A 12,643-nucleotide genomic window follows, 5' to 3' on the forward strand; every position below is an offset into this window, starting at 1 on the left:
TACATAGACGATGTGGTCATCAAAACCAAACACGCCGACTCTTTGATAGACGACTTGAGGCTCACATTCGACAACCTCCGAACATACGACATCAAGCTCAATCCGGAAAATGCGTTTTCGGCGTACCAGCCGGAAAGCTCCTGGGTTTCATTGTCTCCAGTAGAGGTATTGAAGCTAATCCGGCCAAAATCCGAGCTTTGTCACAGTTGGCTAGCCCAACAGACCTCAAACAAATCCAGAAGTTAACTGGATGCGTGGCGGCTCTAAGCCGCTTTATCTCCCACTTAGGAGAAAAGGCTTTACCCCTTTATCGCCTCCTTCGGCGCACCGAACACTTCGAGTGGACGGATGCGGCCACAGCCGGATTGGAAGAAATAAAAGCCATTTTGGCAACCAACCCAATCCTGGCCGCACCAAACATCGGTGAACGAATGCTGTTGTACATTGCGGCAACTCATCAAGTTGTTAGCGCAGTGCTCGTTGTCGAACGGGAAGCGGACGGACATAAATTTCCTCTTCAAAAGCCGGTATACTATGTATCCACTGTCCTCACTCCATGCAAATCACGGTACCCACATTATCAAAAGATAGCCTATACGGTATTCATGGCATCCCGGAAGCTGCGACACTACTTTCAAGAGTGTTCGATTACAGTAGCATCGGAAGTGCCACTTAATGATATTATAAACAACCGCGACGCTACGGGCCAGATTGCCAAATGGGCCATCGAGCTCCTCCCGTTCGACATAACATACAAACCTCGACGAGCCATTAAGTCGCAAGTATTGGCCGACTTCGTCGCCGAATGGACGGAGGCCGAACTCCCTAAAGAGTATGGCGCATACTCCAATTGGATCATGCACTTCGACGATTCTAAAATGCTGACTGGTCTAGGGGCTGGCGTCGTCCTGACGTCCCCAACCGGAGATACCGTTCAGCACGTACTACAAATACTGTACACAGACTCCAACAATGCAACCGAATATGAAGCTCTGTTGCATGGTCTTCGGATGGCAGTCTCCATGGGCATTCAACGCCTGGAGGTGCCTGGGGATTCAAACCTCGCAATATCCCAAATAAATGGAGACTTTGATGCCAAGGATCCGAAAATGGCGGCCTATCGAAACGCCGTCCTAAAAATGTCAGCCCGGTTCGAGGGGCTCGAATTTCACCATGTGGCTCGGGAAAACAATCAGGCGGCGGATATCCTCGCCCCCATCGGTGCCAAACGCGATGCGGTCCCCCCAACATATTTTTGGAGAGGTTGTTCAAGCCATCCGTAGTATGGGAAGGGGACACTGGTAACAATAGCCCGGACCCGGCCAAAATACCCTATACCGAACACTCCGACACGATCGGAGGCTCCGCCATCGAAATAACACCTTCAGCCCATGTAATAATGGCCATCATTGCCCCATGGACAGAACCATTCCTGGCCTACCTAACTAGACAGGAACTTCCGGAGGACCAAAATGAGACACGCTGCATAGTGCAGCGATACAAGGCCTACATGGTCCATGAGGGAGAATTGTAAAAAAAGCACTACCGGAGTCCTTCAAAGGTGCATCTCCGAAGAGGAAGGGCGGAACCTTTTGGCAGAAATTCATGCCGGACTCGGCGGTCACCACGCCGTAGCCCGGGCTCTTGTAAGCAAGGCCTTCCGTACATGATTCTATTGGCCAACGGCCCGGGCAGATGCACAGGACTTGGGCCAACGTTGCGCTGGTTGCCAGCTCTTTGCAAATCAAAGCCACATGCCACCCACCGCCCTCCAAACAACCCCCATTACGTGGCCCTTCACGGTCTGGGGGCTTGACATGGTTGGACCCCTTAAAGGGGGAACCCACAAGAAAAAATACTTACTGGTCATGGTGGATAAATTCACCAAATGGATAGAGGCCAAACCTGTTAAAACAACCGAATTCGGACCGGTGATAGACTTCATACCCGGGGTCGTACACCGTTATGGCGTCCCCCACAACATCATCACTGACAACGGCACGAACTTTATGGCCGATGAGGTAAAACTCTGGTGCAGCAAAATGGGCATCAGGCTCGATTATGCTTCGGTCTATCACCCACAAACCAACAGTCAAGTGGAGCGCGCGAACGGTCTTATAATGAGCGGCATTAAACCCAGGCTAATGCGGTCCTTAACAGAGTCTAACACGCACTGGGTAGAGGAGCTCGACTCCGTACTCTGGGGGCTGCAGACCACATCGAACCGTAGTACCGGATATACACCCTTCTTTATGGTGTATGGCGCAGAGGCAGTCTTGCCCTGTGACATAATTCATGACTCACCTCGAGTGCGCATGTACGAAGAAAGAGAAGCCGAGCTTGATCGGCAGGACAGTCTAGACACCTTGGAGGAGGAGCGCGATATGGCAAAAGCCCGTTCCACATTTTATCAGCAATAGGCTCGCAGATACCAAAACAGAGAAGTACGGGCCAAAACTTATAACGTTGGCGGACTAGTTCTACGTCTGCCAGATAAGAAAAAGAACAAGATCGAGCCCAAATGGGAAGGTCCCTTCATTATTGACCAAGTTCTGACCGGTGGAGCATACCGACTGCGGGACGCATCGACTAATCGACTCGAGCTGAACCTGTTGGGGATATTACTATTGGAGGTAAACCGGCCTTATGTAGCTGGGTTGACTCCTTGAAGATTAGAAGCCCATGAAGAGGTGAGGATAATGGTGCTTTAAGGAAGGCCCAAGGCCCAAAGGCGGGCTATAGCCTGTAAATGTAAACCGACCTAGTCAAATAACTTGTATGATAAGATAGGGAGAGTAGAGACCGAACCGGACACGTTTATGATCCGGCTTCGGGGTTCTGTAGTCCGGCGGGCGTCAACCTATGTATATAAAGGGATGACCCGGCCGCGGTTTAGGGACAGAGAACAACAACTCGAGAGCCAGACAAAGCAGATTCACTCCCTGGCCTTCGAAACCCTAGCAATACCAATCACAACTAGACGTAGGCTTTTACCTTCCTCGAAGGGGCCGAACTAGTATAAAATTCCCCGTGTCCCTTTGTCCGGTTTAACCCCTTAAGCTAACCCATAGCGATGGCTCCACGACTAAGTCCTTTCACAAGGACATCTGCCGTGACAAACCCACGACAGTTGGCGCCCACCGTGGGGCTATCACACGATGGTTTTGAGTTCTTGAAGGGCACCTTCGATGGACTTAAGGGATACGCTGTGGGCCGGATGACGAAGAGTCGCCGCGGCAAGCTCTACATCGACAACGCAGGATGGGGGCCCGAGGCCGATTCAATCGAATACGGGTACCGGGTCCCCTTTGGTGGGATTCACGTCTTCATCGGCAAGATCGGCGAACCGGCCCCCGAGCCGGACATCTACACCGACATCATCGAAATGGCTCGACGTGCAAGCTCTTTGCCGGTTCAGCCCGAGGCAAGGTATGTTTTCGTAGGCGTCATCCATGGATCGAGGTACGAGGGTGGACCGGTGTCTGATGGAGAAACCGTGGTCTGTTCTGATGATGAGTATTCTGGAGAGACCGAATCACTTTACCAGTTGCAGGACGGCCGGATTGAGGGAGGATCCGAGGGCAACAGTATTCCGGATTCCCCCGGTCTACCAAACCGGGTAGCCATCTTCATGGCCGGCACACAATCAGCGCCTCATTCATCTACCGCCACAACAATGCTCTCCGGTTCAACGATGGCCACACCAGCAGGTGCAGGAAGCTCAGCGCCGCCTCCGGCCCAAGTCTTGTCTGATTTATTCAACGCTTTGGCAACTTTCATGTCCGCGGAGGTGGATGCAGCAGCCAGGGATCAGCACAATGCGGAGATTGCAAAGGTGAAAGATCAGATAGCCCAGGCTAAAGTGGACCTGGCAACAGAGAATGCTAGGATGGCTACAGAGCGGGCTGAATTGGAAGCACAGGCCTACCGGATTAGACTGGATCAGAATGCTTCAGAGGAAGTCATGAGAAGAAGGTATCGATCACGTCTCCCATCGGTTTATGTGTCGCAGAATCTTTTCAACACACCAGGTGCAGGAGCTGGTAACCAACCCACGCTAAACCGGGCGGGAGCGCCGGGAACAGGAGCGCCGGTTCAGCCACGCACGATGGACGCGCCTCGCCAGAACAACATTGTGCCATCGACGCCGCCCGGGCATTATTCCTACCCATTGGACAACATTGTGGCTGCCACTTCACGCTTGGCGGCCCTCCCAACCGACGGCGAGTCACCAGTTGCAGTGGAAGCACGTCGGGCCAGGGATCTCCTTCAAACAACACTAAATCAACAGCAAGCGTATTCACACAGTCGTGAGAGGATTCACTCCACTCCCCATCCAAGCCGGAGTTATAGCAGACACGTGGAGGATGAACCGGCCGTGTCCAGTAGTGCACGTCGCCGAAATTCACCACGAGGGAACAACCCGGCCGGGGGAGGCGCTAATGCGCAAGACGTTGTGGACCATGGCCGCGCACGTCGGGAGGCCGAGTTGGCAGCTCGACACGGAGCACGACAGCATACTCCGGTTCACCCCACGGCCTCCGTGGAGCCAGGGGTGATGTTCAGTTCCTTAGGGGTGCCGTGTTTAACTCCCGCTTTGTGTAATATGAGACTGCCCAAGGATTTCAAGGGACCTTGTAAGGTACCAAATTACACCGCCGATTTGCAACCAGAGGCATGGGTGGAAAGCTATGAGATGGCAATGGAGATGTTAGATGTGGATGAGGTAGTATGTGCTAAATATTTCACCATGATGTTGGAAAGAACAGCTCGCACTTGGTTGAAGAGCTTGCCGACCAACTCTGTTGGATCATGGGCCGAATTGAAGCACCAGTTTATCCAGAACTTCAAGGATACGTGTAAACAGCCGATGTCAATCGTAGATCTGGCCGCTTGTGTCCAAGAGGAAGGGGAGTCCACGACCCATTGGGTCAAACGGCTCAGCGATTCTGCATTCATCAGATCGTATCAATGCAGACACTGCGGTGTTAACATTAGAGGGTAATTGTCGTTTCAAACCGTTAAAACAGAAGTTGGGACGACTCAAATGTCACTGCAATGACATATCAACACTCATGGCCGCTTTGGTTAAATACGCCGATTCAGATAATACCAAGGATCCGGATTCAGAGGAGGACAAATTGGAGAAAGGTAAGAAGAGCGGCAATACCAAAGGTCAACAACATAATCCGGCAGGCCATGGAAACGGTGGTAAGCGCAAGGCCGACAACAGCTTGGACTTTGTTGCAAATAGCAGCGTGTAGGAGAATGGCCAGCGCCGAGGGCAAGCAGCCCCAGAGGGGTGGAGGTTCAGGCAACAATTTGGAGCGCCTGTTAAATCAGCCCTGTCCAAAGCATGGATCGAAGTAGAAGCCGGCATCACATCTTTGGAAAGACTGTTATATCATGCGGGATTTCAAGAATTCCAATATGTTCCAATATGACAACGGCCCGCCCGGCGGTTCAAGAGGAAGTTTCCACGGGCCGGGTTACGGAGGTGGTGGTTCCGGTTCACGGTTTCTAGGCAACCAAACCGGACACATCAATCAAGGGCACCAAGGCAACCAGGGAGGTTACAACCATCAGGGGAGTCAGCAGCAGTAGCAGTCGGGTTATCAGAGCAATCCCAAACAGCTGAACAGCGGGCAATATCATGTCTTCACTACTAGTTTGTGCAAACGTGATCAGAAGCTTCACAAAAGGGCAGTAAACTCTGTTGAGCCGGTAGTACCTCAGTATTTACGCTGGTCTGAGCAACCTATTTTGTGGAGTAGAGATGATCACCCACCCTGGGTTGATAATCCAGGTCATTTGGCCCTGGTGGTAGCCCCTCAAGTTGGGGGATACAAGTTCACTAAAGTGCTCATGGATGGGGGAAGTAGTATCAATATTTTGTATTATGATACATTCTGCCGTATGGGGTTGACAGATAAGGATCTTAAACTGTCAAACACGGTCTTTCATGGTGTGGTGCTTGGTAAGTCTGCATATCCTGTTGGCAAGATAGCTTTGGAGGTAGCTTTTGGAGATGACTACGATTCAAGGTCAGAAACATTGACATTTGAGGTGGTAAAGATCAAAAGTTCGTACCACGCCTTGTTTGGGCGGCCGGTTTATGCTAAGTTTATGGCAAGGCCATGTTATGTTTATCTACAGCTTAAAATGCCAGGTCATAAAGGGACTATCACAGTACATGGAAGTAGAAAGATTGCTTTGGAGTGTGAAGAAGGCGATGCGGCTTATGTTGAGTCGGTTTGTGCCACGGAGGAGTTGAAATTCTATAAGGAGCAAGTTGATCTGGCGGACATGACCTCTTTAAAAAAGCCAACTACGGAACATGATCCAGCGTTGAAGTTCAAATTGGCTATAGACACTAAGATGATTGACTTTGTTCCTGGCGATTCATCCAAACAGTTCAGCATCAGCACTAACCTGGATCCCAAATAGGAAAGCGCGCTCATCAAGTTCATCCGTGAGAATCGGGACATCTTCGCATGGAAACCTTCTGACATGCCAGGTGTACCGAGGGAACTCGCTGAGCACACACTCAACATTGATCCTAAGTTCAAACCGGTTAGGCAGTTCCTTCGCCGTTTCAACGAGGAGAGATGCAAGGCTATAGGTGAAGAGGTAGCCCGTCTGTTGGCTGCTGGGTTTATTGTCGAAGTTTTTCATCCAGAGTGGTTAGCCAATCCGGTGCTGATTCTTAAGAAAAACGGCACTTGGCGCATGTGTGTGGACTACACAGATTTAAACAAGGCTTGCCCTGCAGACCCCTTTGCTCTCCCTCGCATTGATCAGATAATTGATGCTACGGCGGGTCGTGACCATTTGTGTTTTCTGGATGCTTACTCTGGTTATCATCAGATCAAAATGGCGGTTAAGGACCAGGAGAAGACATCCTTCATAACTCCCTTTGGAGCCTTCTGCTATGTTTCCATGCCCTTTGGACTAAAGAGTGCCCAGGCGACTTACCAGCGATGTGTTCAGAATTGCCTTCATAAACAAATTGGGCACAATGTTCATGCATATGTGGATGATATTGTGGTCAAATCCAGAAAGGAGGAGACATTGATAGAGGATCTACGAGAAACCTTTGACAATCTCTGGGTTTACAAGATGATGCTCAATCCGGAGAAGTGTGTCTTCGGTGTCCCAGCACGCAAGCTCTTAGGCTTTCTGGTTTCAAATAGAGGCATTGAGGCTAATCCGGAAAAGATTGCAGCAATTACATCCTTGGCTAAACCGGCGTGTATTAACGATGTTCAATGCCTGGCCGGCCGGATTACAGCCTTGAGCCGGTTTATCAGCCGCCTTGGAGAGAAGGCCATCCCCTTATATCAGATGCTCAAGAAAACAGATAACTTTGTCTGGAGCGAGGCAGCTGATAAGGCGTTCGAGGATCTGAAGCGGCAGCTAGCTGAACCGCCCGTGCTTGCGGCGCCGATTGATAAAGAGCCATTATTATTATATGTGGCTGCTAATGCCCGAGCTGTTAGCGTAGCCATTGTGGTAGAGCGCAAGGAGCTCGGCAAGGAATATCCGGTTCAACGGCCGGTTTATTATATCAGTGAGGTGCTCATTGAGTCCAAGCAGAGGTACCCGCATTGGCAGAAGCTGGTATATGGGGTGTTTATGGCGAGCCGGAAGCTTAAACATTATTTTCAGGGCCATCCTATCACAGTGGTCAGTTCAGCTCCTCTGGGCGACATCATTCAAAACAGAGAAGCAACTGGCCGGATTGCCAAGTGGGCCATTGAGCTTGGACCTCATGGGCTCAAATATATACCCCGCACAGCGATCAAGTCCCAGGCACTCGTGGATTTCATCAACGATTGGACGGAGTTACAGGCACCTGAAGAGAAACCAGATAATACATACTGGACTATTCATTTTGATGGATCCAGACAGTTGGAGGGCTCGGGGGCTGGAGTCATAATAACTTCCCCACGAGGTGACAAGTTTTGTTATGTCCTCCGTTTAATGTTCCCTTGTACTAACAATGCAGCTGAATATGAGGCTTTACTCCACGGTCTTCGGATGGCTAAAGAGATGAATTTGAGATGGGTTAAGTGCTTCGGTGATTCAGATCTAGTGGCTCAGCAGGTGTGTGGCACTTGGGATTCTAAGGACCCACTCATGGCTGCATATCGGCGAGAGGTGGACGCAGTGGCTGGTCACTTTAAAGGTTATCAGGTGGACCATATAGACCGGCGGAAGAATGAAGCGGCGGACGCTTTAAGTCGTCTTGGTTCCCAACGTAAACCGGTTCCGCCCAATGTCTTTCTGGATGTGTTGCACATCCGTCAGTCAAAATACCAACTGAAGAAGATTTGGCTATTCCTGATCTGGAGGCTCAGTTGGTGGCAGCTCTGCATGCCATACCGGATTGGACGATCCCATATCTAGATTACATGAACCGGGGCGAGTTACCAGATGATGAAACATTGGCTCGACAAATAATCTGGCGTTCCAAGTCCATGACCATACTCAACGGGGAGTTACATCATTACAGTGTTTCAGGAGCGATTCAGCGCTGTGTTTCTCCTCAAGAAGGTTGTGAGATTTTGCGATAAATCCATGAAGGGGATTGCGGTCACCACGCCGGTTCGAAGTTGTTGGTTGCCAAATCTTTTCGCCACGGTTTTGTACTGGTTGACGACACATGCTGATGCGGAGGATTTAGTCAAGAGATGTGATGGATGTCAAAAAATTTCCCGCCATGCACACGTTCCGGCTCAAGAGTTGCGGATGATTCCAATTACATGGCCGTTTGCAACTTGGGGGCTTGATATGGTTGGACCCTTCAAGCGCTCTAAGGACAAGAAGACCCACCTGTTAGGAGCAGTTGATAAATTCACTAAATGGGTGGAGGCAGAGCCCGTCAGCAAGTGTGATGCAGCCACGGCGGTTCAATTCATCAAAAAGGTGATATTTCGGTTTGGCTTTCCACACAACATTATAACAGATAATGGTACTAATCTATCAAAAGGGGAGATGGAAGAATTCTGTCAACGTGAGCACATCCGGCTTGATCTCGCATCAGTGGCTCACCCCCAATCTAATGGTCAAGCGGAAAGGGCAAATCAAGAAATTCTACGGGGTATCAAACCAAGGCTTATGGTTCCCTTAAAGCGGACGCCGGGTTGTTGGGTTGAGGAGCTACCTTCTGTGTTATGGAGCATCAACACCACACCCAATAGATCTACGGGTTACACACCTTTCTTCATGGTTTATGGAGCGGAGGCAGTTCTTCCTAGTGACATCCGTCACGATTCGCCCCGTGTGGCAGCTTATGTTGAAGCTGATAATGAGAAGGCACATCAGGATTCTCTGGACCTGTTGGATGAAGAGCGTGATCTTGCAGCAGCACGTTCGGTGATTTATCAACAAGATCTTCGACGTTATCAAAGCCGTCGGGTTAAAACTAGAACCTTTCAAGAAGGAGATTTGGTGCTCCGGCTCATCCAGGATCAGACTGATATGCACAAGTTATCCCCCCCCTTGGGAAGGACCCTTTGTGGTCAGCAAAAATCTGCACAACGGATCTTACTACCTCATTGATGTTCGAGAGCATGAAGACTCACGTCAATCAGAGGGGGAGACAAAGCGGCCATGGAACATAGCTCTCCTTCGACCTTACTATACTTGAAGCCACAGGCTCTTCATCTGTACATATTTATGACAGCGTATATATCATATAATAAACCAGAGCCTCCGTTATAAGCGGGGTATCTGTTCTTTCTTATATCATGTGTGTGCTTTTACAAGTTAACTGACAAAACGGAGTCTTTGTTAAACCGGCTTTAGCAGCTGCATAGAGATTAAGAAAATCACTAGGGGGCTTGATCATGTTTGAACCACAGCTACACCTCTTGATAGGCATTTCAGCCACAAAAGGAAAAATTTGTGGAGCCAAAGAGAGTGTTGTACACAGTACAGACTCAAACATAGGCGCACACTGAGCATCGCTCACAAAGTTACTTGGGGGCTCTTTTTTGCACAACAACAAAGAGTTTGAAAGGACCCTCGTAATGGGCTATCAAGCCATGGCTTGGAAGCCTGGTGTATTCACCTAAAAACCCGGGTTAGCCTGCCTTCATCAAGTAAGCCACTCCTGTCCAGGTAATCCTGGTATGACCCATCGAACGTTTGACAAGTCCATCTTTTACAGACCCTGAACTTGTCATAGTTAAAACGATGATTGGTTAATTGCAGGCCCATCTTAAAAGGTTTGTTAAATGGTTTAACTCAGAGGCCTGGCAGCCCATGAAAAGCCTCGATTTGGAGCCTGGCAGCTCGTAAAAAGCCTCGCATATTTTCCTATTTGAATTTTGTTTATTGAAAATCATAAGTATTTTTTGATAAACTGGCGTCCTTGACCCGGCTTGCTTTTCAACTACTAGTTGTTGGCACATGATCAATTATAAATCGGCGTTCATTGACCCGGTCTGGTTTGACTAAATCACCAGTGTTATAAAATCTGGTAGTTATACTGGTCCGGTTTAATATATAGACCAGCATTATGAAGATGAAATTATCAAACGTCCTGGATTGGTGTTAACACCTTTGCCGTATACACGTTTTGAGGTATGTTCTATACATTACTTTTTGTACAAACACTTGATTATTCATCTAAGTACTATATACTTCTTGGATATTATGACACGTTTAGCGGTAAACCGCTAGACGCTTTTAAGTTTTTGTACCCAGGAAGACAATTCATCATGGGTTATGCATAAATATATCCCGAAGGGAGGCACAGGTTGTCACAAAGCATTACAAAACATGCTTGATGGCATGGCAGATAAACAGAGTTTCAGCTATCCTATTACATGAAGCTTCAAAGCGGCTCAAACAGTGCCATTGTTTTTCACAGTAGCCACATAAACCGGCGACCGGATCAGGACTCTTCATCGCGACGGTTTGACGGTTGCGGATCAGTTGATGTAGGCACTTCTTCATCCCTCCCCAGACACTGGAAATCAGCCGTTGACCAATCGATTCCGGTTAAAGCTTGGAACACTGCTTCCTCATGGATAAGATTGGAAGGGTTAATATCAGGGGCGTAAGTGTGCTTACGAATCGGAGGCACAAGTTCTTCGACTTCATGAATGTTGGGCGGCTGTCTTTTCCCTTCTGCATCATAAAACGGTTGAAAATGGGACAAATCGGTATCCTCAGCCAACTTGCTGGCCGCTGGCCGCATCTGTTTGGTCAGCCGCCGAAGATCATCATTGTCGAAGTTTGAACCGTCTTCTTTAACGCCTGGGTATCCTTTAATAATATCCTCCGCTTCAAGGTCCGGAATCCAGGCCTTGGCTCAAATAAGGGCGGTTAAAGCTCCTGCTCTGGCAGTGGCTCTCTTCAACTCGGCAATACGGGCTGGTAACATGCCCAGCTTCTCAAGGGTCTCCTTAATCAAAGTTGGAGCCGGTTTGTTATAAGCCAGCATGCTAATGGCCCGCTGAGACCCAGAGTATAGCTGCTCAACCAATGTATATGCCGCTTTGAGCTTCATCCACATATCTACACCAAGATGAGCGATCCGAGTGCCTGTCAAAGATTTTATCAACATTTTGGTTAATTTTAATATTCATTGACTGGCGCAACATACACAAGCAGGCACTTACCAAAGATAGCAGAGGTCATAGCATTGATTTGGCGTTTCAAACCGGCTAGTTCTTCAACCACTGGTTTCAGGGCTGCCTCGGTGTCTACAACTCTTTTGGTTAAGCCGGCTTTTTCGGTTTCCCATTCAGTACGCTCTTGGTTGAAGGATTCTTTTAGCTTTTCCATTCCGTCAAGGGCCTGGGTCAGCTCCTCTTTGGCTTTTGCAGCTTCAACTTGTTGAGACTTCACATTTTCTTGCAAGTCAGAATTTCGGGCATCTTTGCTTCTCAGTTCAGCCTGCAACATTGAAGGTATATTCAACAAACAACATATTTATGCACTAAGTATAAAGCATATAACAAGTTATACACTTCATACTTGGGGGCTAATGCCTATTTGCTCTCAAATACTACACTCTATACAAGTCTCCAGAACAATGCAAGCATTATCCTTGACACTTGGGGGCTAATGTGTGTCTGTTCTAAAACGGCTGTGTGAATTAAAAACCGGATTAACCTGCCAAGTTAAACCAGCCTTTGGGGGCTATGCTGCAGAAAGTTATCTAATTTTCCAAGATGAGTCTTATCTATTATTGGCGACACGCCATTGCAAGGATCAATGATGGGATGCTTGAAGTGTTACAAAGACCCGGTTTGTGATTAACAATCATAAAACGGCCCTTGGGGGCTACTTGGGATAGTGTTTCAGCTATAAATCAATATACAAAGGGAGAAGAATTTACCTCATATCGCTCTTTCATCAAGTTCACCAAACCGGCTTCATAATCCCGGTTTGAGTGCAGACGGTTCAAGAAGCCGGAATGAAGCTCATCAGCGTTAAGATGAGCATAGTTTGATAAGTCGCTGATCCATTTACCTTTATCCCTGGCAATTTGCTCTTCTTTGGCACTATGCTGAGCTAAAATGACGGGATGGCCATGAGAGCTGTGGCCTATTCCAGTAATAATAACATCATCACCTTGGCCTTCAGGATTTTTGGTGGATGATGTTGGAATTTCATTGTCCTTCAC

Source organism: Triticum dicoccoides, chromosome 6A, assembly GCF_002162155.2.
Source record: "Triticum dicoccoides isolate Atlit2015 ecotype Zavitan chromosome 6A, WEW_v2.0, whole genome shotgun sequence".
In the NCBI taxonomy this organism is placed as follows: domain Eukaryota; kingdom Viridiplantae; phylum Streptophyta; class Magnoliopsida; order Poales; family Poaceae; genus Triticum; species Triticum dicoccoides.